Source organism: Barbus barbus (assembly GCF_936440315.1).
Source record: "Barbus barbus genome assembly, chromosome: 34".
Classification (NCBI taxonomy): Eukaryota; Metazoa; Chordata; class Actinopteri; order Cypriniformes; family Cyprinidae; genus Barbus; species Barbus barbus.
The window spans coordinates 11,352,508-11,378,036 of record NC_136762.1 but is presented as its reverse complement, the minus strand read 5'-3'; the positions used below and the strand labels follow the sequence as shown (position 1 = coordinate 11,378,036).

The following is a 25,529-nucleotide window of genomic DNA, read 5'->3' as shown; positions in this document are numbered from 1 at the left end:
TGTCTGCAGACAGATTGAGGGGGAGATGTTTAGGAACTAAGATGATCAAAATCAGCCAACAGCGCCTTCATACTCCCAGACTCGAAAATTACATAAACTGTTATACAATATATGTCTTGCTTACACTTAAACCAACCATTTACAATAATTTAAACTGTTATAGTTTTAAAGACCAAACACAAGTGGCATATCAGACTTATTCTTTGTGTGTTCCTTAATGCTGTTGTCTGCTCCTGAGCCAATTATTGCCAGAGATTATAGGTCTAAACCTCTAACAGACACTCTTCAGCCCATAAGGGTTTTTATTCGGATTCTAGGCTGTAAAAACTGGCATCCAAGCCAGCACAAGACGGTAACATGACAGACAGATTAACCAAAATGAGGATTAGCTATCCATTACATTATAGATTACGCCTCACCTGCCTAGTCGCATACCCCTTTGAAAAAAAAAAAAAAAAAAGAAGGATTTATCAAGACTGGTGCAGACTGTTGCTGCAGCAACAAACATTCAGTGACTAGGCAACCACCTGTCCACAAACCACTCCTAGTTAAAGCACCCAAACCCAAAACACAAGCAGTTACAACATCACCCCACCCACCGGCCCTAACAATGCTATGACAGCTTCTGGCCAACAGCTTCCTTTGTCATGCAACGTGATGCCTCCGGGACATGTGTCCTCAGATATAGTGTAAAACCTGAGTACATGTCCTGTTCGTTGTGTTTACCTTTTCATATCCAAGTCAACGGGTCAAGGTGGGAGTCAAAGATGTATGGTTAAAAACAAATCTTGTACAGATAACTTGGATTCTGTAACTTAACATACAAAAGGTGCTGTGACATACAAAACATCCCCATAAATCTAAATACATGAACTTAAGGTCAATAACAAATTCCTAAAGCCCCACCAAGATATTCAAAAGTGATTAAAAAATTATTAAAATACAGAATATGAAAAAGGCTTAGTTATTTGACAAATAAATGAAGCAATTTTTTCTTTTGTTTCATCTAAAAAAGCAGTGAAGTGAAAAGCTCTGCTCTGAATGATCACATTTTATACTCAGTGAAGCGTGATAATTTCCTCTCATGAGACAAAACAATCCAGTTTAATTACAAATATAACGTTAACCTCCGTAATGGGGTCAGAGTCTTTCAACCTTCTTTCTCCACATTAACAACCACCAAACTACACCATGTGCGCCAAGCTCCCTACAGGCTGGGAATAATGGCCAATTATTTAATGTTCCCTCAACATCCTCACCCATTATGAATTGAAGTTTGGACAGCGTTGAGAGGTAACGGCTGAGGCTAACACTTTTTAGAGCTGTCGAGCTCTGCTCCGAGGCAAAGACAAAAGGCCAAGAAGGGGGGCCATCGGTATCACAAAAGCAGGGATTGCAGGGCTGGACAGCAGATGAAACCTCCATTCCACACCAATGGGAGATGTGATTAACATGGTGCTATGGTGGCCGTGCGAATGATGAGATGACACCTCTGGGGAGCGTGTCGGCCCCATGCTACACACCCAAATGGAGGTCAGGCCGGAGGGGTGGAGGATTTGTCAGGGTCAGCCTAGGACTGGAGGGTGACGAGAGCCGACTGCAGCAAAAGTTTAAAGCAGGTGATGGGCTGTAATAAAGATGGCTACAGGACATTATCCACGTGTAGCATCTTTTCCTTATATTAAACAAGCAAAATTAGCATTTTAAAACATATTTTTACAGTTTAACAGAAACAGCATCAACAATATATTTGGCGACACAAATTTATTTCAGTTTGGAATAATAAAAAAAAAAAAGTTATATCAAGCAGGAATTGTGCGCGCTCAAAACAAACAAAAAGTTCTCAGGTGTGTAGAACAAAAAGAAGAACGTTTTTAGTCCAATAGGTAGCTGAATTAGTCCATACACTGAAAAATTCAAACAGACCAAAAAAGGTCAACCGAAAATTTTGTTTTTTATTTTTCATATGCAAAAGTGCAAAGTGTATTAAAAACAGAGCAGAGAGCAGACGTTTCAGCCCATGCTTTCTTTGGTGCTCATCAAATTGTTTTTTTGTTGTGATGGCTAAATTGACGTAGTATTTAAACATTTTTGTTGACAAAATAGAACAGAATTTTAATATTAGCCTTTTATAATCATCTATAAAATTTCAATAATTGGCTGAAGAGTATCGACATGAATTCTAATGAATTGTTCTACTTAAAAAACAAACAAACAAAAAAACCCACTACTGTTCAAAAGTTTGGTGCCTTTATGATTAAGCCTCTTATGCTCGCTAAGGCTGTATTTAGTTGCTCAAAAAACCCAGTAAAAACAGTTTACAATTACAATTTTTTCTATTGTATTTTTCTTCCCCCCCCCTAAATTTTTAAACATTCTTCCTGAGATGGCAAATCTGAATTTTCAGCAGCCATTATTCAGTCTTCAGTGTCACATGATCCTTGAAAAATCATTCTAATATGCTGATTTGGTTCTCAAGAAACATTTCTTATTATCAATGTTGAAAATAAAAATTTTGTAGAAACTGTAATATATATTTTTCAGGGACGTTCAGAGGAACATTTAGTAAAATATCTTTACACTTTTGATCAATTTAATTTGGATCTTAACAACAACAAAAACCTTACTAACCCTAAACTACCTACACTGTAAAAAAAAAAAAAATGAGCCAACTTAGAATTTTAAGGTAACCAGCTTCAGCAGATTTTTGAGTTTTCTCAACTTGTCATTTTAAGTTTATACAACAAAAAGTTGAGAATCTCCTACAAAATAAGTTGAGAGAACTCAAAAATCTGCTGAAGCTGGTTGCCTTAAAATTCTAAGTTGGCTCAATTTTTTTTTTTACAGTGTAACTGTCAGTCCTGTGTCTTGTTTTCCCCTCCTCTCGTGTCTCTATTTTGCCTTCCTGTTCCTGTCCTCGCTCCCTATGATCATTAGTTAATTAGTCCCAAGCCCCGTTTGATTTAGTCCGTACCTGTTCCTGTTCTTCCTCTGTGATTTCCCCATGTTCATAAGCCCTGTGTTTCCCTGCCTCTGTGTCCGGTCTGAACGTCATTTATGTTTGTCTCTCCCCAAGCTCCTCGTCTTGATTTCAATAAAGGATTACTTTGAATCTCTGCGTCTCCTCGCTCCTTGTGCCCCGAGAGGGATCTGAGAGAAACACGGTAGTGCAAATAAAAGTGTTTTGACATAAGACGTTGTCCTCAGTTAATGGGTCATCTGAGTCCAGACACACCAGATGCACTGAAAAGTTATGATGACTACTCAACCACTGCAGACTTTGTGGATCAATAAACTTCTGTTCATTCAGGTAGGGGTGCAGCCTATAATAGCCTAATACAAACAAACCAATAAGCCCTTCTTGTATGATTTTGATCAATATTTCATGGAATGATAAACTGATTTATACAATATTGGATATGGATCTCTAATAGACTGGACATTACAGCGTTTTTAATTTGTGAAATATAAACAAACAACAACAACAAAAAACCCATTTTATTACACCTTCATTGTGTTTTTCAAGTTCCTTATGGCTTCTTTCTCTTGTCTAAGTACCTGTCTGGTTCTTATTGATTTAATTAAAGCTCAAGGACTTCCAATCAATAAAGATTGTTTTCCCCCCAGTTTGAAGAATTCGTTCCATATGGTGTCGTACACGAACATGGCAGATATTTGTGTACAGGGTGCCCAAAAACATGAGAAACAAAGAAACGGACTGTGCGCATTCATCGATGCGCTCTCACCTAATATAACCACAGAAGTAAGTGCTGGCCTAACATTGACTGGGTGTCAGCAGACCAGCACAAACAGCAAAAAGACAAGCTAATGTTTCAGAGGTCATGTTTGTTCAGGCTTTTCCCTTAGTGACATAGAACCTCATCACAAAGAATTTAATCTTACAAGGGTAAATAAAACTGGTATATTGTTCTACCACAAATATGAAGTTAATACAATACAAACCGCAATTTCTTAATTTGGAAATAAAATAATTAAATAACTGTTAATTAATTATGTGACGCATAGAAATATTCAACAGGCCTAAATACTGTAAGTTTGCCAAAAAAGTCTGAAAGACCTTGAAGGGTCAAAATGCATCATCATGGCCCGTTTGCCTTTCTGTCAGGTGAATACGACTGCACTGATCTACACCGGATACAGCGGATAGTGACGGTTTGCATAGGCAGGAGCAAAGACCACACCCCAATGTCACATTAAGGGTGTAACGCACTTGAATGTGGTCTTGTCAGACTAAAGCAAACAGTTTACAAGATGTAGCCTACTTTTCAAAAATTATTTTTAAATATATATAAAAAAAGTCAAAGGCAAATAAATGCCTTGGTGAGTATAAGAGAAAAAAAAATGCTCTGAACAAACTTTGATCATGTTAAAAATTGATCAAATACTGTTTTGGTGAGCACAGAGCATTAGGGAACTGTGGAGTGGTATGTTTTGACAATAGCCAAACCCTAGTCTCACTTACCTTGGTTAAGGACTCAGTTCAAATTCAATCACAAAAGGCAGATTGACTGGACAACCGCTGGAAGAGAAAGGCTCCATGTCACAAAAGGAAAATTCAACCTCTGAGCATCCACTGCATACTGACAACACTTGGCTAACCTCTGCGTTTGGGAATGTCTGCCCTCAGATGCCATTTTAAGCCTCTTTGGGAGTCTGTTCTTCCTCGAATATGATCTGTGAACTTTGATACCTGTTTATTGGATCATAAAAATAAATACTAAATACTAAGATGTCTTAGTACATTGATTTTAAGGATATTTAAGGAGATATTCCTACCTGTTTGAGTCTCTAATCTGTCTTTTAGTACCGGTGCGAAGGTTCAAATGTTATACAAGTGCCAGTTCCACTAGTTCTTCTCTCCCTTTTTAACCTCTCTGCAGATGGCGCCTCCGCTTCCCAAATTTTTGCTGGTTACCTCTTTGTGTCTGCTCTCTTTCCTTTCTATTCAGGATATGGCCTTTCACTTTCTGGTTTAGGTCTAATTTTAGCAAAGTTGGAGGCCTTGAACTAGATTTGAGTGGAGCTTGGGACTTCTCTGGCACTCTCTCCCTGATGCTTGCGTCTGAACTTTGACCTGCTGAATTCAAGCACATGCACCTTCAGAATGAGCATTGAGAAAATCATAATGCCTGAATAGAATAATGCTTAAAACTGTGGAAAGAGCTTTCTTGTACAGCTCTGCTCTTATTTTTTATTTTTTTAAAAACCTTTAACTGAATGTGGAGAGACAAGGGGTGAATTAGACTAATTCAATTAAATGTATTAGTTTAATAAATGGCTAGCTGGGGCAGGGTCCAACTGTTTTGCAGTTATGCATGGCTGCAGACAGCTTATTATGATGTCTTGAACTACACATATTCTCAAGCCTTAGCCTTTAGCATCCTCATTCAGATTGATACTAATGGTCCGGTCTCAGCCCGCCATGCAATTACAATTACGAACTGGCTGCCTTTGCACAGGGCAGATGAAGAGGGATGAGCTTTAATAAAATTTCTTCCTTTGCTCCCACATTAACGGTGTTGCCGTTTAAGCCCCTCTAACGAGACAAATCTTGTCAGGCTAATGGCGGTTAATTTGCTAGAGCTTCCCCCCTCTGCAAAGTCTCAGGAAAGGAAAAAAAAAAGGTAATTTAATATGATCCTTGGAACGTAATGTGAGTAATAACATAATTTATAGTCCTTTTTTATTCTTATCGCAGTCAGCCTATTCGAATATTGCTGCCAGTAACAACACCTTACAAAAATATTATCTAAAAAACATTATCCTTTAGATGTGGAACAAACACTGTAACCTCATACTGTCATATTTATGAATTCAAATACTAAGATGCCTTTTTCTAGTTTCTAGTAATAGACATAGTAATAGACATTCTTGTACAATTGGTTACTGACAAATTTTCTAAATGTTTAATAAATTTTTTATTTTATTTTAAGGCCATGGACACAAAGAGAGAGGGGAAAAAAATAAAAAAACATTCTGTTAGATTTTTCAAACACAAGAGTGGTCAAAATGACTAAGTATAAAGACCTGAACATGCCTTAAAATGAAATAATAAAATAAGCCATTTATTTCATTAAACAGAATAATTCTAATTTTAATAATAATAATAATAGCTTTGTTGTTCTTTGTTGCAGTAATGTAAACAAAAGGAGAGAGGAAAGCGTAACAATACCGAAGCCCTGAACACGCATTAAAAACACCAAAAATAAAACAATAATAGTATTAACATTTTAATGAAACACTATTTAATTAATTAAAATAAACAATTAATTATGTATTTTTACATTATATTTTTATAAGTCATAATATTACTAATAATAGCTGTTATTACAATTAACATCATTAACATTTTAATTACCACTTTATTAAAAATACTTTACTATAGAATTAGCCTGGTTGGATGCACTGCTATTTAATTTCTTAGAGCTTTTAGTGAGAGCGAGACAGAAAGAAGCAGCCCTGTCCCCCAGCACTACACAGCTGCCCCCCGTTTACATTCAGAGTTCACACAAATAAAACTTTACTGGGCTGTAATTTCTGAATAAAAACGCAGAACCTCTCAGCCGAGTGCAATCAGCCATGTAAACCCCTACCCACACCTCCTTCCAGTTTTTAGCCCCCACAGTACAGCGCATCTCATTAAAATCAACCCGGTCAAGACGTCGCAGAAAGGAGGATGTGCTTGTCACTTATTTTAATAATTCTTATAAACACATTCTCAGAAGCATATTAAAGACAGATCAGCGGCCGTATGTTGATTTTTGGGGGTATGATTAAAATGTTCATTATTACACTAAATAAGACACAATAGACTTACATTCGCTCTTTTCTTTCCTCATCAAACACAAAGCTAAACATCATCAGTCATCAATTGTAATGATGCACGGTGAGCCCACTGTGCATCATTACAATTGATGACTGATGTTGGGGGCACGTGTTTAAAATAGTTGATGAGTTTACCTGATTCTGCTGATGTGCTGGGCCTTTTCTGCCTACATCTGGAGAGTCTACGTAACCGACTACTGTTGGCGCCATTTTGTGAACCAATATCTGTCCTGCAGTTTAAATCTGTCTGCTCTGTACTACCCTGTAACAATGTGTTGTCTGGGACAGCGCTGCTCACAAGGTCTTCAGACAATGTTCTCTTTCCTTCCTCTGAACCAAAGAGGTCCTCTAAAAGAACACTGGCTGTGCTATTAGCGAGAGGATGGCTGACTTTAGAAGATTTCTCCACCTCAGTAGTCTCTTCCTTCTCCTCCTCGTCAAGTTGAGGTTCAACTGTACTGTTATTTAGGTCAGGAACACCATTTATTTGGTGCTTTGGTGCCACAGGAATACTTCATGCTGAACTTGCTTGTTGATCACTGAACTCGCATCTGGCTCAGATTGAAAAACAGGAGTCTTGAATTGGTTACTGACTGGAGTGGAGGTGAAGAGGTGGCTTGTAGGCCATGGTGTTCTTTGGACATTGCGTTCTCTGGTTGGTTCAGATGGATGCTGGATATTCTTTGGTCACCTGTTCAAACAGACAGACACAAAGACATCTGAGTGACAATTATACAAAACTCTTGGGTGTGTACACCAGCTCAAATGTACACCTCAAAGCAGAATCTTTGGTTAAAACAATACAGCCTGCATTGTCCGTCAGACAAAACATGTTTGAGTGTTAGCTTTGATTAAGTGGTGGAGCACAGGGTCTCTATGATAATTGTGTATGGGGCTTTAGGTTTGGGTCTACAATATGGTTTTTATGTCTGAATGAGTGGAGTCCCTGATTTGTTCTCAAGTGTATGCAAATACTCACGCTCAATCTACCACAAACAAAGGTCAAAGAGATTTCATTAAAAGCAACAGTCAGACATCTGCTCATCCCAATGCTGTTCAGTCAGTCAGGGGCAATGAGAAGTGAAGAGCGTGTACAGCACACACGCATACATGTACATGCCACATAAACACACGCTCACTTACCACACGGTTTTTACATAAAGGCGCCTACAATGTTAAAGAAATAGCTGACCCAAAAATACATTTTGTCATTGCTTACTCACCCTCACATTGGTTTAAAACTATTTGACTAACTTAGTTTTCTTTAGTAAAGGAGAAATCTTGACGAATGTACTGGTCACTTGTTAACACAAAGTAGAGTAGTTATTAAAAGTTTAGGGTTGGTAAAATCTTATCTCTTATCCTCATTAAAGCTGCATTTATTTGATGACAAAACTGATCATCAGCTACAACTCCAATCTTAAATGTCACATCACATTTTAATTTGGTGTGTAAGAAACATTTCTTATTAGTAATGTTGAAAACAGCTGTGCAGCTTAATATGCTTGTGGAAACAACAAATTTTCAAGATTATCAGTAATCTTTCATGAATATAATGTTCAAAAGACTAGCATACATTTGAAATCGAAAGTTATTGAAATGTATTATTTATGTAATATTATAAATGTCCTTTCTTTCTCTTTTGATTAATATAATGCATCCTTGCTAAATAAAAATAGCAATGTCTTAAAAAATCTTACTGACCCCAAACGTGAAGAGCACTGTTTGGGCTGTCAAGCTCCAAAATTAAAAAAAAATAAATGAATAAATAATAATATTAATATCATAATAATAAGATACTGAAATAAAAAATAAAAAATGACTGCAGTTATAATCAAAGTCATTCTTGTCAAACAATACAGTCTTGTTTCTCCTTTTTGGTTCAACATCAATAAAATGATAAATGATTTTTAAATTTTTCTGTGAACTTTTCCTTTAAACAACATGAAGAGTAAGATGTAAGTAATCCAAAAAGGATTCATTTTAAAAGACAGAAATAAAAGAACTGCATGGAAGTTACAGGCCTTTAATGGAGTGAAGCAGGAAACCGTTGGCCCAACAGTTATCCATCATCACCAAATACACTTCCTTCAGGACGCAAATGAGAATGTTAAACAAATACAATTATTTTTTTCCCATATACCTGATTCAGAAGACCTGCTCTCAGAGTTGGCCGACGTACCTCGGTATGTAGGTTCGGCGGTGCAGGCTGAGGGTCAAATGGCTTGAGGGGGGGGCGATTATCTCAGGAGGAGGTGAGGTAACAGTGGAGGGGCTGGGGTGTTGAGGGGCAGCCTGAGATTGTGTCTCTTTGAAGGTCTCTACTGCCCCCCGCTGGCCTTGAGAAAGGGACTCCAGGGACTGCATGGCGCCAGTGAAGGTGTCATGGTGCCTCACTAGCTGACGCACCCACTTAGACAGGCCTGAGAGAAGAGGACAGCAGCGTTTGACAAACATTTAACCACTCTACTTGACCACTATTTTCATAACACTCTACCACAGTACTGTCAATACGTGTAGATTTTCAAGTAATGAATGTTTTCAACCTATCACTGTTACATGTAAAAGAGCAAGACCTTATGTACACATTATCTGGCCGCAGCCCACAGTCAAAACCCCTGCGGTGGGTCATTATCTCCATCTAGTGATACAGAAATGGAACTACAGCTGGGTGACAATCGTTTTTCGCACTTTTAGACCATTAGTAATTTACCTATGATGCATTTGTTCGGGTTCGTCATCAACCAGTATAAGTGCCCCCCAGTCATTTCTACGTCGTATGCACCTATGAGCACAGCAAACATATCATTAAACCAAATTGGTCTTAAAGGGATAGTTCACCCAAAAATGAAAATTCTGTCATTAATTACTCTCATTACCCTCATGTTGTTCCAAACTCATAAGGCCTCCGTTCATCTTCGGAACACAAATTAAGATATTTTTGATGGAATCTGAGAGCACTCAGACCCTCCATAGACAACAAGGGTCCTTACAAGATCAAGTTCCAGAAACGTAGCAAGGATATCGGTAAAATAATCCATGTGACATCAGGGGTTCAAACGTAATTTTACGAAGCTACGAGAATACTTTTTGTGTGCAAAAAAAAAAAAAAACAACGTTTCCGTGTGGCGCAGCTGACACAGAAGAGCATATGCTGTTTGTGTTCAGTGGATATTCCCCAAAATGGCGCTAGGGTGACGCGGAGGAGATGTATTTGAATAAAGTCTTTTTTCTTTACAAATACAAAAAGTATTCTCGTAGCTTCGTAAAGTTACGGTTGAACCCCTGATGTCACATGGATTACTTTACCGATCTCCTTGCTACGTTTCTGGAACTTGATCTTGTAAGGACCCTTGTTGTCTATGGAGGGTCTGAGAGCTCTCAGATTCCATCAAAAATATCTTAATTTGTGTACCGAAGATGACCGGAGGTCTTACAGGTTTGGAACAACATGAGGGTGAGTAATTAATGACAGTTTTAATTTTTGGGTGAACTAACCCTTTAAAATTTTTTTAAATATTACCATGTCAGAGTAATACATATGCATAAATACCAGGTGTACAATTCATATGGCTCTGACCTTCCGAGTGCTGGTTTAGTGCCCGATATGCTTGAATCTCGTACCAGCGCCCACCAGGCAGAAGCCCTCGTGACTTGGCATGCTTGTCATTGTATTTCATCTTCAGTTCAACCTGCAATGCAAAAGAAACTATGACTTGGACCAAAATAGCCCCTATAAAAACATTAAACATAGAATTTCAGGAGATGGTAGGAGTAAAATAAAAATGTTCTCACACCTTTTGGAAAAAATAAATAAATAAATAATATATATATATATATATATATTTTTTACATTTGTGATCACTGGAAGAGCATAAGCTGCATGATTATATAGACTACTGTTCAAAAATTGTAGATTAATTTCTGAAGGATCATGTGACACTGAGGAGACTGGAGTAATGTCTGCTGAAAACAGCTTTGCCATCACAGGAATAAATTACATCATAAAATAAATTAAAATAAAAAACTGTTATTATAATATCTCACAATATTGATTTTACTACATTTTTGATCAAATAAATTAAGTCTTGGCATGCATAAGAGAATCCTTTTAAAAACAAAATCTTACGAACTCAAATCTTTTAATGGTACTCTATGCATGCACAGTAATTATGCTGACTTTTGTAAGACTTTCTCTATTCTGTTCATTTATAGGCCTGGAGAACACCATTTTAAACTTTTGATGAACAGATTCCATGCCTGAGCAAAATAAAAAAAAACAGTATATCATTGGTTAAGCACTGTATTGTGGTAAATTTACAGGTCTTCTAACTGGAAAGTTGCTGGTTTAGGCAATTTATGAGCCAATCCTAAGCCATTCTGCTCAACTTGGACCTACTTTCTTCTGTGAAACACAAAAGGCTTACAAGTCTAAAATGACAGTAAACTGACAGAATTTTGCTCGTTCAAATAAAGATTCCATTCTAAATGGTCAAAGAAGACACCAACTCATTCTTAATTCTTCAGAAGACCCAATAGGAAACACCTGGGAGTGGGGCAGCTGCACCACCATCGTTCCGCTCACATAGAACTAATTAGATTAACACTGGCATGAGGTAGGACTGGCGAGCGTTGATCTGCAGAGGGCAAAGCTCCCCTGAAGATGACACCCTGGGCCTGAAGTGCTTTCATACTCGCCTGCCCACACCCGCTGATCCCTTGCAAAGAGGCGGAAGAAAGAGGCCACCAGACAATAGGCATCTGCTTTGCCATAAAAATGCCAGGGAGGTATCCATCAATTTTCACCCACTGCCCTCACGCTTTTAACGCTAACCTTTTTGAATTGACAAGTGAAAAGTTCAAATCCCATCAGATGGGACAGGACGGCGAAAGCCTTAACTATTTGTGACAGGTACTGTGTTTTCAGAAGCCACAACCTGTATGAGGGCATGACCGTCGCAGGTAAGGCTTGTCTCTTGTACACATCAACTCTGCATCATCCCCGATGTTGTCACACACCTTAATCAGGAATATTTTAGAAACACATGGACACGTTGACATACACATGGGGCTGAATTGAAGAGCGAACACTTCAGCATGACCGTATCCGCCATCTCAATCTGTAACCCAGTGGTAGGGTTAAAAGAATCTGGATAGAAATCCTGTCGTCAACTAAAGGCCGCTACCCTGAGGCGGACTGTCATATAAATCCAATCAGAGTCTATTTCACTATCAAGGCCCTTCACCTCCCGGTACCACATCAACACTCAATCCGACATGACAGCTTGCATATGTGAAAAAGCCAATTCTCGCTGCTAGCCAAATCTCCTCAATGTGCAAGAAACCGCAAGCTTGAAGGGATTACGTAAAATGTCAGGAGATAACCCACTCTCACATCAGCTTCAACCTCTTTACCTGTTCATCCTTAAAAACAGACATTTGACCAAGAGGCATGCATTGCAGCAGAGCGGAACACTAGCCTGCTGTAGCCTGCTGTCTGTCTGTGTTAGGAAACAGCAGAGCGGGTCACACTAAGAGACCTTGGCTCCGTAATTAAAAGGAAAATCAAAGAGAAACGAGATACAACATTCCACACAAACCTTTACAATTTAACACACTTTCCACCGATTCGCACAAGCTGTTCATTAGGCATCGAGACACGGCATCAACTGGAATAGGCCTTTTACTGCCTTTTAAATCAGATTATTTTTCTTAGCAAAACAAAACATGTTCCCTCCAGTTTTTATGTTCACCAGAGGCTATTTTTATGTGTGCACCATCAGCTTACAATGCCTTAGACTGTTTAAAGTTCACCTTTGATCTTGCTCCCAATAACAGACTAATAAAAGCGATACTCTCATTTCAGAGGCACTTTAATAGCTTTTCTGTCTATCTGGGAAGACTGTACAGGCATCCACACAACAGGACCTCTACTTTGACTAGAGTAGAAAGTTAAGCCACAAGTCACAATGAATTCAAGCATGTGTTCTGAAAGCTTGAAACAAACAATAATAAAACTAAATTTATATTTTTACACTTTCAGAAAAAATCTGGATGGCTCCCTTTGCGTGCCGATGCAAACATTAATGTGCTTGTCAGACTGGCTTTTTATAGAGTAACCACTTCACTCTGACAGTAAATAGTGTCAGTGTTCTCTCTTTCCTTTGCATTAATAGGGTCATATCCTAGATATCCCAAGGGGTCATCTCCACCTCCCATGCACTCAGCCAAAAGCTTACATGCAGGCTATCAGTATATATATACATTGTGTTGTTAATTGCTAATTGTTGAATGAAGTGTTGTTTCCTAGTATGAACCATGAAGAGATGGACTTGCATAAAACACTTGCATAAAACAGAGTTTGTACTCTTTTTCAACAATGGATTTTCATGACCTTGCCAGTCATTTGTGATTACAGAATAAAAATGTTAAACAATTATTTAGATTCAGACTTATTATTAAACTGATTTGACCAATTCCAGTTTTGCTCAAAAGAACAATTCAATGACAAATTGAACATCAGTAAGGCTTGCAAACCACTTTTATTTTAACAGAAATGTAAAAAAATGTATACTACTATTCAGAATTTTGGGTTCAAGATTTTTTTTTTTAAGTAGCTAATACTTTTATTCAGGATGCCTTTAACTGACCAAAAACGACAGTAAAGAATTTTATACTGTTACAAAAACACCAGTGACACTGAAGACTGGAGTAACGGCTGCTGAAAATTAAGCTTTGTCAAAGGAATAAATTACACTGTAAAATAGATCAAAATAGAAAAAGTTATTTTAAACTGTAATAATATTTTTCAATATGAGAGTTTATTGTATATTTAAACAAATAAATGCAGCCTTAAGCATATTTTCATTTTCACTTATTTTCACATTTCAGTGGCATTCATCACTGTGGGAATCCTGGAAAAAAAGTACTGAAACTGAAAAAGATGTGTTGAAGATTATTTACAGATAGACTTATTCCCCAACAGCAAAAATAATTCTCATTTCACAAGTAGCAAAGGTTTCAGCAAACTCTCTAGGATAAGAAAGAGACAAAACTCCTTCACCATCCTTTATCTTTTAACCTGCACTAGGCAAACGAGTCAAAGCAACACCTGTGACGATGGGGGATGTATTGAGAGGAAATCGAGGGCAGAAAACAAACACATTTGAGTGCTGTCAACCACTTCATGTGGCATTTGAGACAAGGAGAAGCATTACGGTTGGCCAGGTGCACTAGAAACCCCTGCCTCCTTGCTCCTCACCCCCTCTGGCACATCAACTCATCACTTGTCCGCAACAAGCCACATGATTAAAACCTACCTCAGAACCCTCCAAAAACTCATCCAAAATGGCAAACTCAATCGGCCTCCACTGGAGCAGAAGTGAAAAAAAATCAAAGGCCTTCCCCAGAGGTAAGGGTACAACCACGCCAACAGCTTCCGCTAAGGTGAAGAGCTTGGAAGTGTCAATCATCTGTACATATCCCCACGGTGACAGACCCAGTTAGGAGAGCTTCAACATACTCTGACAGCAAGGTAGACAGAGGGGGAAGCTTAAAGGTCAGGTCTATCTGCTAAGGACAGGCAGAACACAGAACAATCACTATTGAATTCGTTTACGGATCACAGCAAGGGGGGAACTGATGTTCTGCCTACAAAGTAACTTTTTTAAAACATGAACACATATGAGAGGACAAATGATACTTCAGGGTTGAAATGAGGATGAAGAAAAGTGAAAAAGTTTTCAATCAGTTTATAAAAAGATTAGGTGAGCCAAGCAAAGCTACTCTCTAATAGGAATCTCCAGTGTTGGGCAAGCTACTTGGAAAATGTAGTGAGCTAAACTAACAGTTACTCCTCATTAAATGAAGCTTCACTACACTAAAGCTACAGCCCTGGGAAATGTAGCAAGCTAAGCTACAGCAACATGGCAAAAGTAGTTTACTACAGCTAATTATATAATTAAAATTAAATTATATAATTAAAGCAAATAATTTTTTAAAGTGCATAATGCAGGTAAAAAAAATTAATCCAAATGAATATATAAACTTGTATGAAAATACCTAGTGAACCGTTAATGCAGGATTAGAAAATGTTGTTTCCTTGACAGGTCTCAAAAACCGCTTTTTTTTTTTCAACATCGCGTCACATTACGTCACATAAGGGCTGCCGGGCTCTGCTTTGAGCAGTCGTGAGTCAGTGTGGTTACTTTTATTTTAATTTATCATCATCATGGTAAATTATTGTGTTTGTGGAGGTTGCACTAACTCCAGCCTGTCAGGACAACAGGTCCACAGGTTTCCTAACAAGAAATAGGACGGTCTCTTACGGGCCTCGGTGCATTTGTGTGGGTGAAGAGACGGGACTTCGCTAATGCATCTGCTTCGAGAAACGCGGTGGTGTGTAACTTAGCGATCACTTTACACCGGAGGATTATCTTCCCGGCGATAAGAGTTCCACATGGGATGCTGAAGCAAGAACCTAGTGAGACTTGGTGTGGTTTCTTCAGTAACATTTGCTAACTACTAAATCAGTGAACATAATTATTTCAATAATGAGACACAACAAGATGTGTATAAGTTGTTGTAAAGCACCGCAGCTAGCTTGTAAGCATTAGCAAAATATTTTTAAAAACCGTGTAAAAACGTTACCGTATGAGAAGGTATAACTGGTAGGTTAACCTCAGTTTGCTAATATTATAACCATTAAGTCTAGTTACAGCTTAGTGACATTGTTTGCACAACTAATTGGCAATTTGTTTTTGTCCTGTGGTGTGTTATAAGGTTTTGGGAGACAGTGCAAGTAATGAGGGAGTGTGAGCATCTGAAGCAGTGGAGGCCACCTCCGTGAAGTTGGCACCCCATAAAAATAAATAATCACCAAAACTATGCCATTCGTTTGTGCCGCAAAAACGAGCGTTTGTGCTGGTTCGGTGTTCGAGATATTAAACATTCTTTTTTTGACTGTGTGACGTCACTCTCCACTCCATGCCGTCCAAATCGCTCCAAACCAGCGCAGTTCGTTTGTGCTGGGTTTGTGCCGTTAAAACAAACACTGTACCTCTTTTCCTTCCTTAGATATAACAAAATATTTTTGGGAACTGTGACGTCACTCTCCACCCCAGTTCGTCTATAATCGCACAAAACTGGTGTCATTCGTTTGTGCTCAATTTGTGCTGGTTTGTGCCGTTCAAATTTACATTGTATCTATTTCCCGTCCTCAGAAATAACAAATACAAAACGGGCCAGTGACGTCACTATCCACCCCATGCAGTCCAAATCTCTCCAAAACGGTGCCGTTCGTTTGTGCTCGTTTGTGCTGCTGAAACAAACCTGGTATCTCCGAGCCCTTCTTAAATATAATGGAAAAAAAAAACTTCTTAGGGACTATTATGTAAAACTCCACCCACCCCATATCGTCTAAATCGCTCCAAAAAGGTGTCATTCGTTTGTGCCGTGGAAAGAAACACAATAACTTATTCATTTCTTGAGAAATTAGAAAATCTCTGGAGGTGAAGTGACGTCACGCAAGCCGTTCTCCATCCATCTCATCTTCATACCTGTCGCGCTCTTTAGTTGCTCACGTGGTGCTGGTTTCTGTCATTGGACAAAGCTCGTCAGTGACTTAATCAAGCTTAAAATCAAACGAAGGTGGTCAGTACTTGTTTACGTTTATCACATTTATTCACATTGTGCGTCACAATGTTTAAACTAGTCCTACTTACTATAACGCCCTTCGTTTGTTTGTGATGAGGTTTATCGTTGAAACAAATATTTAATCTCCTTTGTTATCATTATTCACCTTTTTCTTTCTTTCTTTCTTGGTCTAACTTTATCTAACGGACTAGTCTAGTTTAATTGACTGTATTAACATCTGTTGTCAGCTAGGTTTGTTTTAAATGTTTGCCTATTGCTTTACTAAAATGATAAAATAACAGAAACAAACATTCTGCAAGATACAAAGACAGCTACAACATGAAGAAGATGCATAACCAGTGAAGCAAGCAAGGACAGGTGAGGTGTGTTTCTTTTTGTTCAAAATATTTTTAAAGCAATACCTGGAAGAATTGTTTAATTACCTGTCGACTTGATAGTGTCCTGGTTTGTTGTCAGCATGATTAACCTTGCCAACATAACATTGTACAGACAAACCAGTTAAAGGAAGAGATATACCCAACAATGAGAATTCTGTAATTGTGTACTTGCCCTCATGTCATCCTAAAATGTCTGTGCATTTCTTTGTTCCCAGCAACACAAAACAAGATATTTTGAAGAATGTCCATACAGTAGAAAAGAGCTCCAAAAATCAAGCTATGTTTTGGCATCTATTTACTTTAATTATGGGGACAAAATCATTCTTTAAAATAACTCCTTTTGATTTTTTTTTTTCCTCAGCAGGGTAACAATCTGAATAATTAAGTCGTTTCAACATTTACTAATGCATTATTACAGTTTTTCTCAGTTGGTTTGGTGCATTTCTCAGATCATAAATTAAATTCTCAGAACTACTTGCTCAACTTCCACATCATCTAGTCACTTGTGCATAACTTGTGCATGATAAAAGCAGTTTCTCATTCTTTTGAACAAGTTGCAATTGCTTTGGTACATTCATGCAATGATTATGTACATTTGTCTGCGTTTTCCTACATTATCAGTCAGTTCACAGCAGTGATAGAAATTAGTCTTTTCCAACAAGTTTTATGGGCATTTTTACCTTTAAGCCATTTTTTCTAAAAGGCAGTGTTCCCTCTAAGCTGAGCGTGCGTGCGACCGTGCTCTTCTTCCGCCGCGACCGCGCAGAAGAAATAATGTGCCTCGCACACACAAAAATTAGTTGGGAAGCCATTTGATTGAATGCCACCAGTAAAAGGGAAAGAATAGCAATCCTCGAACAAACCGCTACAGAGCTGATGTCACGACAGAGTTAGAACCGGTGAATGCGGTTTACAGGTTTCATAGAAAGAGAAGGATATGCAACAAATGAGTCGCTGTAGAAACTGAATACTTCAATGGTTGCGGTGCGCTCAACACGAGAGACAACGCAAACGCAATGACATGAAATAAAACGTCCTCATGTATTAAAAAAGAGTGGCTTGATTAAGTGCTTGAAGTAGCGGAGGATGTGCAAAAAACGGTAACAAAACTCTGAAACATGTAAAGTCACACACAAGAGTATTGTACAAACTGTACTTCATAACGATGTTTAGACAGCTATAGAAGAATTCATATGTTCACGTTTCTTTTTTTATATTTAACTTACAGATCTCAGCTTAAGTTTTGCTTCAGTTTATATTCTATTCTATCAGTTTAAATAGTTTGTTATATAATATATTATGTTATTATATTATATTATAGACTCAAAAACGAGGTCAATTATTTATCAGGTTTTTGACTTTGAGTCTCTTGCTCATCAAGGCCGTATTCATTTAAAAAATACAGAAAAAAACAGTGATATAGTGAAATATTATTGCAATTTCTAATATTTGTTTACTCAAAATATAAATATTTTCTAACAATAGAAGTCTTTACTATCAATTTTATCCATTTAACACATCCTTTCTGAATAAAGTTTAACTTTCTTTAAACTTTTTTTAAAAGTATCTTTAAAAAAGAAAGAAAATAATTTCTGACCCCAAACTTTTGAATAGTTTATATTGTAACACAAAATCTCCATTTTGTGTTACAATATATAATATATTGTGTTACAATATATTTTGACTAAACACTGTTCTTTTTAACTTTTTATTTTTTTTAAATATCACAGGTCCCAAAAAATACAGTATAAAAAATAAATAAAAAAGCAGTACAACTGTTTCCAACATTGATTAAAAATCAGCATATTAGAATGACTTCTAAAGGATCATGTGACTCTGAAAATACTGCTTTGCTTCACAGGAATTAATTAAATTTTAAAGTATATTAAAATAGAAAACATTTATTTTAAATTGCAATAATATTTCACAATATTATTTTGTGAAATAATACTCAGTATTTTTTTATCAAATAGATACAGCCTTGATGAGCATAAGAAGCTTATTTAAAAAAAATGTATTGATCCAAACTTCTGAACTGCAGTGTAACCTCAGGTAACCTAAAATGTACATCATTTATTTACATCAAGGGTCAAATCAAATATAAATAGCACATTAAAGTTAAAAGTTACACACTTTTTTGTGTGTGTGCTGTACAGGTCTGGTATAAAGAATGCTTTGAAGAGTACCTGCCCTAAGGGCTACCAGGGATTTAGAAATTTAGCGAACCCTGGTTTGGAATTATTTTTGTTGTAGAAATAGAGTAAAACAGGAAATATGGTGTCTAAAACGCAAGTCTCTTAATATTAACTTCTTGTTTATTGAACTGTTGCATAAAATCAATGTCACATTTGTAATCATGCAGATTTTTGGAGAAAAAAAAAAAAAAAAGGCATTCTTCGTGTGATATTAACTATATGAAATTATATAAATATAGGCTATACATTTTCTGCCCCTATATTTTAAATTATGCGATGATTCTAAATGTATTTTAATAGACTCAATCATGCAGTGAAACTCGTACGTGCACTAGTTTAACCTATGTTAACTGGTTCATTCTCTGCCAGCAGGTGTCGCGTTGAGAGACCTGCACTCCCAGGGGATCCGCAGGACCCAACGCAACAGGGTGAGGCGTGGGACAACTCTTGATGTGCGAGTGCGGGCACGGACGGGAAGAGACTTGTGTGTGTGCAGGATGCGGGACAATGAAATTATTCGCGGGACTTCCGCAAAATAGAAATGATCTAAACATAAAATGTCTAAAACATATAAATTCGTATTTATCTGTTGCACAAAAGCAAAAGGAGCAACTAATATTAACATTAAAATGATTAACATGCGTAAGCTAGGCAGGGTTTCTATTTACTGTTTAGCCAATCACAGACTCAGCTGTTGATTTCTGGAATGCAATGGCCAGTCAGAGGGGACTCACCACAGTGCTGAAATTGCGTGCTCACGAATCGTCTCATTTTAATACACGAAGTGTAGACTTTGAGAAAGCTTCATTGTGTATATGTTCATTGTGTTATAACAGAGCTTTATGAGATCGCGATGAACTGAGATGTCAGCTGATAATAAAGGAAGCGCTGCTCACATTTTGCCATGCCTAACCATGCTGGCAGCAGCCCATGCTTGCTTTTCTGTTAAAAATAACAGTGGTTTGTGAATGTTGATGCTTAGCCTAAATAACAAATATTTTATTGGGAGCGCTGGGATGTTGTGGAGCTTAGGAGATGTTACAGAACCATTTCATGTAAATTTCTTCGATGTAAAGAAAAAAAATCTATATAGATTACTTTTATGCGGGCGGGAGCGGGACAAAATATGAATGTTGCGGGCGGGAGCGGGACCAGATATGATATATTTCTGCGGGAGCAGGCGGGCACGGGACAGAAGCTTGCGGGAGCGGGACTGAAAAATCCATCCAGGTCTCTAGTCGCGTTTGGCTGAAATATATCGGTTTTCCCGGTAAAGACAGTACACAAAACAGCGCAACACCGGACTATGAACTTGTAGCGCTCATGTTTATTTAATGAAATCATAGCCTTTTGAAGTTTAATCGTCACATTCAGCCATATCGCAATTCTTGTCTTTCCGTCTCCAAATTGAAGACCTCTTGAAATCACAATTAAGACCATCTTGTAAAATTTAAGACTTTTTAAGGCCTTAAATTTGATACAACTAAATTTAAGACTTTTTAAGACCCCACGGAAACCCTGAATAATGCAAATATGATGCCATGTTATTACAGAATTCCATTAATTAAATCAAAATTTTTTAAATATATTTGAACATGGCTCATGAGATCGAGAAACTTCATAGACATGCCAAATACAGTATATGCAATTATAATTGTCATATGATTTTTGCAGACCGTTACCTGCAAGTCTTTGATATTGGGGAACGGAATACCAATAGTGACCACTGCTCTGGCATTATCATCAGTGAAGTCTAAGCCGTCGCTAACCTTCCCTCTGCAAACCGCAACCAGCAGGGCTCCATCTGGGAAAATAAATCTTAATCAACACACAGCCAACACATTTAATCATGGTATTTGGAATGAATCAACACTAACCTGTTTTCACTGTTGGCTGCTGTTCCTCTGATGGCCTCGTAGTATGTCTGCAGCAACTCATCAAAATCACCCTTGCCACCACCATGTGGCTCGGTAATGACAGTCTTCCGCTCCTCAAGCTTGTCCCACAGACCTGTGTTCATCCAGCGGTCCCTCAGTTTATCTAACATCTTATAAAAAACAAAAATTGACCATAAATAATTAAATTAATTTTTTATTTGCAACGGACCCCCAAGACAATCTGATATTTTTAGTATGTAATATACAAGTAATAATAATTAGTAGTTATTATTAGGAAATAATATTCAGTCTATAATAATATGCAAGTTCAATGGGTCACCATAATTTTTATTCCTGTTCTGACGCAACACATTAGTAATTAGTGTAGAGTAATAATAGCAGTAAGAAGGGTAAACAGGGATGCTTTTAATAACAAACATAATGAACACCATTCTGGAACGCAAATGTCTGATTCAAAACTGCATCATTCATCCCATTAAAATAAAAAGCAAGACTCAGTTGAAGAGTAATGTCTGAACCCTGGGTTGCCCAGTAATTCATAGTTTAATAAATACAGACCTCCTGTTTGAACTGTAAACAATTTGCTGGTTTGGAACTTTTTAGTATTTTAACGAATAATGGAATACGCTGCTCAGGCAGATTACATTGCACTCTAAAAGCCTGAGGAAGAAACATCACAGCAAGACACAGGATGTTTTCTCTTCTGTCTTCTCTCTAGTTCCCATTACTGAGACAGATAAACTGCAAGTTTAAACTCAGTTCAGAATAAAAATGACTGTTAAGGTGCTATTGTTAGTGCAAAAGTCAGTGACTCCCAAAGGGGGAACACTGATCTAAAAGCTCTTGCACACAGGGAGCAACTCTTGTCTCTGCTGTAAGCATTTTCCTCTTCAATAAGCATGCCTTTACAATCCAAGCAAATCTTCACTGGCTTGGAAATGTGTTAGATGGGTCAAGCAAAAGTTCTGCTTGTGATCAGCAAAAAACTTCACATGACTACAGGAATTTGTGGCTTCATTCAGATAAACAATAACATAAGGACAGGAGGAGTGCCTCAGGGCTCAGTATTAGGATCATTGCACTTTTGTTGTTTAGAAGACACAAAACCTAAGCATGTCCACACTTCAAGGAAGACATCTCACCTATTACATCTCACCTGAGGTGGCTGAGACTTCTGCACCATGAAAACAATTTTACACACTGATGTGGCTGTGAAGTGAAGCAAGCACCAATTTCATCAGGTCTGTGTTTGCTTATAGGAACAAACAAGCCACTTGTCTTAAATAAAACATGACACTTGTGCTGAAGATGCAACAGTTCATAAACGTCACTGTTTCAAACACAGTAAACCAATTGTCCCGTATTTGCTTCAAATCCAATATGAATAAAAGGTGAATTATTAATGCTCTCTCTCAGTAGAACGCCCAAAGAATAAAACAGCACATTACACACCCTGTACTTGGTGGAAATTCAGATTTCTGAGGAAGAGTTCATAAGAGGAGAAAGAGGAAAAATGGATACATGGATGGCCTTGCTTCGATGGATACAACTGATGGGTTTGGAAGGTGTATTCGGCATTTTGAATTTACCTTAAGGGTCAACGTTATTAATTTCTGCTTGGTCTGAAGTGTAACCCGAAGATGACCTGAGCGTAACCTAATAATAAAATGCTGGCCCTTAAAAGACAGGGACACATGCAAGCACAAAGACTCCTTGTATAAGCTTGTTGTTTATATTCCCAGAGCTGTAATTTGTAAGGCCTTATAAAAGCGGGCGAAATACAATACAGTGCCACTCCAGGAGTCCCTTGGCTGAAAGGGTAATGGTCCTAATGCTTTTATCTCACAGACACTGTGAGTAAACATCACTCTATGTCTGCTTCTATGCAGTCATTTCATTACAGGCACATTTTCCACATCCCTCATCTTGACAGACTAGAGCCGTAGTTTGAAAAACCAGAAGACGAGCCAGTCAGCAGTGAGCTAGAAACTCAAGATTATCACCAGCTGTTCAATTCTACAGACTCATTACAGACTTCATATTTTTCAAGTTTCAAGAATTAGCTCCTTTTTAATTTGTGAGATGGAATTTGAATTGAATTGGCCACAGGAAGATGGATATAAAATTAATGTGAACTAATTTGTTTTTTATATCTATAGTGTATATTATCTTATCTATCGTATCACTTGCATCTATTGTATCACCAGTGTCTATCCTATATACAGTAACTATCCATCCATCTTATCATCAGCATACCCGTAACACCTCACATTTGATCTATCAAACAAAATGGAATAAATGGACAACATCCAATGTTGCCAAATGAAATTAGCCACTGCAAGTGTGCACTTGTGTTTTAAGATGTTTGGACAAGGAAAAGGAATGGGAGTTTGTGGGGGTGGTGGTGATGGGATGAGCACATGGCCTTCATGCCTAATTCATAGGCATTATCTGACAAGAGCAGCGCTGTTTCCACAGGGCCTAGACCAGGACACAGTAGAATGAAAATGTCAATCTGCACACTTGGCTGAGGCTCAGGTGCACAAACATAGCAGAAGTGACCCTACACCATCCCTCTCTGAGGTCAATGACAGTGCCATCAGACAGATGGCATGCTCAAAAACGACATGACTAGTACCAAACAAGCTCCGACAAATGATAAGAGGCATTTAACCTCATGTTGTCATTTCATTGTATACATCTGGAGAATGACTGCTTAGTCTCAGATTAAAAAAAAGTTTAAAGTGCTAATATAATGATTTACAAATTATAATATTACAGTGACGTGTGAGAATGCTTGACAACAAAATACTAGGCAACATTTAACCATCAGTATGAGTGTATGAGGTGTATGCAGCCCCATTTCTGACACTTTGTCTCTCACACTGCTCCCAAGGGCTGGGACCAAACATCAGTGACCCACTCTCATGTCTTATTCAAGGCCCCGTTACAGCAGACCAGAATCTCATATCTGCAGAACTCGGTGGCAGACTAGTATTATCTGCAACAGATCAACAACAGACACATTGTTCACATAGTCAATTATATTTACTAAGAGGTGACCTTCAGATGTTCCATCTTCCCTTGTATTCGCCATCTAATCACCCAATAGAAGTGTTGTCTGTGTCAACACACAAAATACCCTTATTTTTTGCCATTTTTCATAAAATGGGAGTCCTAACATCAGTGATCAAAAGCACAAAAAAAGATAATCAAACAAACAAATAAAATCCTAGGATGCATAAACGTCTCATGTTAAACAGAATGCTAAGATTTAAACACTTTGATTTAAAAATCTACAAATGACCGTAACCATCTTAATCTCAGTAAATCCTTACTCAAACTATTGGGAATAATCAAACTGTTGGTGTACATGTGAATGATCCTGCCCTTGACAGTAAAGAAACAAGGGTCACATCTCAGCGATGTCTGCAGAAGAATGGGTTAACATTTAGAGAAGCTGTTGATAAAACAAAGTGGAGTGAAGACTATCTAGTGAACATCCACAGGCACAACAAAAGGTGAATAATTAATTGTGGTTAGTTGACTAAATATATGCATCACTCAGCTTGTGTCACCATGCTAGATTAAGTCGACCGGATGCAGTTCTCCGAGGGGACATTGTGGGGAGGTGGCACTGGGAGGCACAACTCTGTGCATTCTCTCTCTCTAATTTCCTCTGCCTCTTACACTGCTCTTTATCTATTTTCCTCCAACCTTGACGCCATTCTGTCATGTGGCAACACATTGCTGTTTTTTTTCTTTGCAAAAGGCCTCTAAATAATGGACAAACTTGGTTGTAGGGTGGCATAAATGAAACATAGGGCCCTGGTGGCAGCAGCAGAAGACGTGTAGCTGCTGTAAATAATTCAGCTGTCAAATATCACAGTGACGATCACGCCAAGGACGAAGCAGAGTGGCGCCCCTGCCACCAGCCTGCAAGAACCCACACTCTTCAGCGCTGACGCAGAGCAGGCCATTAGTGTGGGGCAAACAGTGAGAACTGAACTCCACAGATAAAGAGCAAGATCTGCTGAAGTATGAATCTGTTGTTATCTAGTCAAGAGCTATAGCTATAGAATAAGGGCTTGCCTCACTAATGGACAGCTTAAAGAAAGAGAGTTACACATTTTACAGTGGCATGACAGCATAGCGCATAAGCATTTACTTCGATACACATCTGAAATGGATGGAGTTTGAGCAGGGCAATCTTACTTCCTCAAGCTAATAAGTAAACATGTGAATTGTCTGAGAAAAGAGAAGTTAGTGGTGGGATTCAGCACTGCTGCTAATATATCGTCAAAACTTTAAATTATATTCACCTTTCTCCTACACAAATAATGGGAGTAACTTCCGTTTACACTTAGGGATGCAACGATACCATTTTTTCAGATCCGATCCGATCCAGAAAATTCTGAGTATTGGCCAATTCCGATCCGATCTGATCCCAGCGCAGTTTTTTTTTTTTTTTTTTAAATCAATGTAGAATTTCTATACTTCTGTGTCACTCTTTTTTATGTTAAACACAATCTATTAGACAACTTAATTTTAATGAAAAA

General features: G+C 37.9%; 1 pseudogene across 1 annotated transcript in view; it reads right to left on the bottom strand.

Moving 5' to 3' along the window:
- Positions 1-5,028: 5,028 nt before the first annotated feature.
- Positions 5,029-25,529, bottom strand: part of LOC306853810 (Fanconi anemia group J protein homolog) — a 40,193-nt pseudogene continuing 19,692 nt past the window's right edge. Inside the window, exons 10-18 of the transcript in view lie at positions 20,960-21,119; positions 20,755-20,876; positions 10,427-10,538; positions 9,560-9,631; positions 9,029-9,269; positions 7,826-7,832; positions 7,437-7,537; positions 7,145-7,339; positions 5,029-5,118 (exon numbers count right to left, since the gene is read on the bottom strand). The product of the transcript in view is annotated as a Fanconi anemia group J protein homolog (transcript). The remainder of the gene's footprint in view (positions 5,119-7,144; positions 7,340-7,436; positions 7,538-7,825; positions 7,833-9,028; positions 9,270-9,559; positions 9,632-10,426; positions 10,539-20,754; positions 20,877-20,959; positions 21,120-25,529) is intronic.